Source organism: Styela clava, chromosome 15, assembly GCF_964204865.1.
Source record: "Styela clava chromosome 15, kaStyClav1.hap1.2, whole genome shotgun sequence".
NCBI lineage: Eukaryota > Metazoa > Chordata > Ascidiacea > Stolidobranchia > Styelidae > Styela > Styela clava.
This window is the reverse complement of record NC_135264.1, coordinates 4,830,383-4,835,895: the sequence shown is the minus strand read 5'-3', so window position 1 is coordinate 4,835,895 and position 5,513 is coordinate 4,830,383. Positions and strand designations below refer to the sequence as shown.

General features: G+C 34.3%; 1 long non-coding RNA gene across 1 annotated transcript; it reads right to left on the bottom strand.

Annotated features, from left to right (window-relative positions):
• Nucleotides 1-703: 703 nt before the first annotated feature.
• On the bottom strand, nt 704-3,675 carry LOC144411849 (uncharacterized). Its single transcript, XR_013468916.1, has 2 exons — nt 3,553-3,675; nt 704-3,457 (listed from the first exon to the last, which is right to left on the bottom strand). It is a non-coding gene; the product is annotated as an uncharacterized LOC144411849 (long non-coding RNA).
• Nucleotides 3,676-5,513: the final 1,838 nt, after the last annotated feature.

Below are 5,513 nucleotides of genomic sequence, written 5' to 3'. Positions count from 1 at the left end.
AATAAAATGTCATATGAGTATATGACAATAAAATAAGAGAGCAATTATCAAATACATGTTTAACCGGTACGATGAAACCTTGCGAACTCCAGATCAGTGGTTCTCAAACCTTTCATGGTCCGTGGCACCCTTTCGGAGACTTTTAGCACTCGTGGCTCCCCACTGTTCATCAATCCAAAAATACGAGCAAGGTACACATTACGCGCATTCGAAATCTAGTCCATTTTGATTTAATTTGGTAAAACTGAAGACAACGTAATTGTCATCCAATTGGCTTCTCCTGGGAATATTTGAAAATTTATTTTTCTGTGTCTATAACATTTTTACGACGACTCGCAGTCTCGTGAAACTGCCGAAAGTATAATAGATCAACCCTTTTCTGAACGTTAGACGGCCTGTCAACCTACTACAAAAGTTAGTTTTCGCAGAGCACAGAGATAGCCTACTTGTAGTGGTATTTTAGTAGGTAGAAATCACATTATGATCAAATAATTTATACACAAGTGAAAACACCATGTGACTGGAAATAGTCCTTCAGTTATAGTGAAACTAAGAACAACAATTTTCTTATAATTGGAAAAGTATGCAAACGAATTCGCATTACAAACAATTTTGCGCTTAGTATTGTGGTTTCCCTCCAAATTCTCTCCGCCCCCTCCAATTCCCTGTGTCCCATTAGGGGTAAAATATCGTGTTCCAAAGACCCACATGAGAAAATTTGAACAAATAAAAGTAATAACCATCTTGGCGTACAAAAAATAGAAACTTGCTTGGTCATTTGCTTACAGTCAGGAGCTTTTTTCTTACAAAAATACCAACAATTTAGAAAATCGACCCATATTTCTATTCCAAGTCCAATAATAACTCAATGTCACGACAGTGAAGACTATGAAAACCATCGACGAGCATTCAGAAGCTGCGTAATTTATTTAATATACTAACTGCAACATAGAACTACAAATTTTTAAAATATCACCAATTTTTGTGATGTTTTTCAATATCATTAGATATATAAGTAATACTTGGTAAGCGGAAACTTATAGATTAGAAGGGAGTTAAATATTGTAAAATATTGTATAATATTTAACCTGTATGAATGCTGAAATTGAAAACTATTAGCAAACTTCACAGCATCTGGAAGATAAAGAAATTAATCTTTTCTCACTGTCAGTAGGCTATATAGTAACAAATTCTTGTAAATATTCAATTCAATTTACATATATTAATAAAAATGTTTTCAAAAATATTTGACCATGGACGGGGCCTTGGGTTTATTCTAAAACATAAAGATAATTCAACGTAACTGTTTTTTTTTAATTATCGAAATGCAGTAAGCATAATTAAAAACACAATGTTCACTTTTGAGGCGGGAATGAGAAAAATACGTAGGCTATATTTTCTAATGCATTATTTAAGTCACACGCGGACTGGGCAAAATCACGAGTTAGCGTAGTTATGCCGTTCTCCATGTAGAGCAGTGGTCAGCAAACTTTATGTATTTGCGGGCCAAATATACACATTTCCGGTAGCGCGCGGGCCGCAATATTTCCGCCTTCGAACAATCACTACATTAAACTTAAAATAATAGCGCATTCGCACCTTCTATTGCTGTGTTAAAAGCCTGCAAGAATGAGGCGTATATGTGGCCTTTTATCATATCTTATCAAACAATACATCGTTTTTGTTTACTTGTTATCAATGTGAAGGATGATGTTTCTATGGCACATTGCCCGCGGTCGTCCAAATGACGATCTGACAAGCGAGTACGAAATTTATTCTAAGTGTAATGCGTCTTAGATAAAGCATTATGAGCTTCCGAACGTGCAGATTACACGTTTTGCACTGTCGCACAGATGACGAATTTTTAATGACACGTTTCATAACGAGTTTAACATTAATACCTGCGATGCTGACCGGGCATATCGAGCAAACTGGTTTTGGAATGCGCAAGAACGAAAAATGTTCTCGCGTCCAAGCACTTTGGAATGCTCCTACCCATAAGGAAGTGCGGAATCGGTATGGTCGACATGAAGCTAAAGTCATATGCATGTCTTTTCCAGAAATTAGCAACCATCTACAAATTGAAGAACCAAGCAAATTCTGGCATTTCGAGGGTTTTTACACTCTCGGTTCGAGGCTTAAAACAATAAAAAAATCCTTATACAGCAACTCTTTTCCCCATGCGATTCAAATCGACGCCCACTGGCAACACATTTAGAACATTAACCAGATATTGAATTTAGAACCCGAAGATTGGCAAGATTTGACATTGAGATCAATCTATCTATCTATCAACTACAAGATAGATTGTATGAAAACAATCAAGATAATACTGATTGGTTAAGAATAAACTATTTGAATTTAAACTATTTAGAACCCAGTTTAAAGCCACTTTTCACAAACCAAGAACGCGAAGTGTCGTATAGAATTAAACGCGACGCATATTTGTTGGGACATCGCAAATGGATTTACGCCTGCTGAGAAACTTCGGAACCCCGCAGCTCCAAACACCAGCATGCAAACTCTGTAAAAGAGCCGTCGATACAACTCCGCACATCTTTCTCTCGTGTCCTACGTATATAAAGATTCATATTTCCATCACCCGAAGTGTACAAGCCATAACCGGAAACTTGCTAAACATTGAACGACAAAATATTTTTTTAAATACATACGAGGGCCATAACAATACAGTGGTGATGGAAATCTTCGCAATTTAATACTGGAGATAATAAACCTAAAAATCCGTCTAGATAGGAACAATAGTTTCATAAATGCATGGGATATACAGAAAATACAAAATAAGGTTCTTAATAAATTCAAATGCCATATTGATCAATTTGAACCAAACTTCATCGAAGTATACGACCTTAAATACAACTGGAGGAGTGCCATACCATCGCATGGAACAAATGTATTCTCTTAGATTTTACCAAATGTTTACCAAAAAAATGTTCCACTCTCGTCGCAAACTTCCCTCCCTTTCCAAGACATTTTTAACTTTTCTTTTAAAATTCAAAATCATCTCGAGCGACATACAACTGATGCTACTTATTACAAAACAAGTGCCGTACAGCTGCACTTGTTAACACATAAATCCGTGTAAAGACTAGTGTGGTAAAATAATAAATTTAGGATCAATTTTTTGTTGTAATTATTAAATGTCAGGTCGTTCGAGGGCCGCAACAAATTAGCTCGCGTGACACAGTTTGCCGACCCCTGATATGAGAGCACAGGATCTAACTAAGTCAAAGTTTTAGCGATTAAAACTTGCACGTCATTTGGTGGTTTCATCCCCGAAAAAACTTTTTGCCCTGTGACGGGGTCAAGATAGTTTTCCAATTCAATGTGTCTGATTACTTCAAATCCGTCCATTTTCGAAGGTTCTTTCAGAGCTTTATTATATGTTTGAAATCGTACAAGTTTCTCAATTCCCCTTTGTTTGGCAAGAACTGTAGATCTAAATTTTAAGAAAATAGTAAAGTTTTAATATCGATATGATGATAATAAGTTCAAAAAAAGTTGTATCACTATAAATACATTTATTGATCTTACCTTTTTATAAGTTCAGGCATTAGTCCTTTCCTTCTGTAACTTGGATGCACAGTTCCCATTCTCATCTCCCAGAATTTTTTGGTTCCAAGAATCTCAGATAATTGATTTACTCCAATTGCCACCATGAGCTTTACACATATAAACATATATATTGTTTAATACATTTACGGGCAATATCGCAAAAGAAGATTCAAAGTAAATTGAAGTCAAAAATATATTTTCTACCCGATTTATAGTATCTGTCTTTTCACTGATATGTAGTGTTTCATCATATTTTATTCTTTCATTATCGTCGTGTTCCACATTGATGACAACTCCACGTAATTTAGCATCTTTTTCACTGAATGCCCCGAGTGAATTTCCTTGCTTTAAGAAAGACTGAAATAAAATAGAGTATTATATTTCTATAAAAGAAATCAATGTTCTCATAACGAAAATATTTAATAGATCAATTCCTTGAAGTGATTTGGTAAAATAAATACAGATTATTTTATTTTACTATTACTGGTAATAACAACGTAGTCGATAAATTAGCAATATCTTTATGTAGTATATATTCCATGTTTACCATGGATTTATTGTGTAATTAACCTATAATAGAATAATAAATAAAAGTATTAATATTAATTAATTGAAATTCTTACTATGGCTAATGCTCTTGCAGTTAGCTGTTCACCTAGTTTAAGTAAATTTTTTTTAACAGAACTACTATTTAGGATCTAGTATTCTAAAGATTACAATAACAAGTGATTTATAATAAACTCTATGAAATTCTTTGGAGCGAAAAGGAGGCTTGGACAGGTAAAGTAAAGAACCCGCATTTACTGTGGAATGTTTTCTCACAAACAGAAAATAGGTAACTGTTCTCGCTAATGATAATATACTAGTTACCAGTGATTACCAGTTTACCAGTGATGACGATCACTTTTATTTATAAGTTTGGGTCGATAGACAAACAATTCGGTATTGGACAGAAAGAGACCCTAGATATCTACATAAAATATATCATAACAAGCGAGTAGCAGTCAAGCGAGTAACAGTTACGTAGTTTACGCAAAATGGCAATCAAATGCCTTGTGGTGTATGTAATAGAAATTTACCAAAGTTTTCCTTGCCTATTTTATCAAAGATAAAACTTGGGAGTTATTTTTGCCTCATGCCTATAGTAGTCCTATACGTATAATATAAATGAAGGAGCAGATATGCGTTATTTGAGGAAAATAACATTTGCATCTTTGTCAAGTACCTCTATCCGAGGATAATATGCAGGAATCGAGTCTTCCTTCGTCCAATTTAAATATACTCCCAATGAGAATGTAGATGTGAAATGTTCTTCGATCAAATTCCTGACAGCGCATAGATGTTTTACGCTTAGAAGTTTGTAAGTGAGATTTGTTATTGACGCCATAATATAGACTTATCATAAAGTAAAAAGTTACAAACAATTGCTAAAATTTGTCTTCATTAGAAAATTTGGATGAAATGGATAATATACCAGTCTGTCAACATTAATATGCATATATAATAAATATCACATATTTATATATATATATATGTTAGTTTCAATAATGATATTATGTAATAACTTTCTCAAGCTAATTTTACAGTCCACTCTAACAAAACATATCTGCACTCTAATATTCGCTAAAAGGGCCAAGCACACTTGCAAACTGCTTGGTTAACAAGACATACTGCTGTCAGATTTTCCCGAACTCGCAATTGAGTGGATACGCTCGTTCGTTATGTAAACAACTTGCTTGAGGATATTATTTGGCTACATACCGGTGAACTAACCGCAGTCTGGGGCTCTACTTTGATTCGAATACCTAACCGCTTATAATTTAAAAATAAAACTGGTATCTACTTTTGTCTATCGGAGTTTTTCTGGAACTAATTTTGGATTACGAAAACTAAAACAAAAGTCGTTCAGACGGAATGACCATTGAGTTATCTGAATTTTG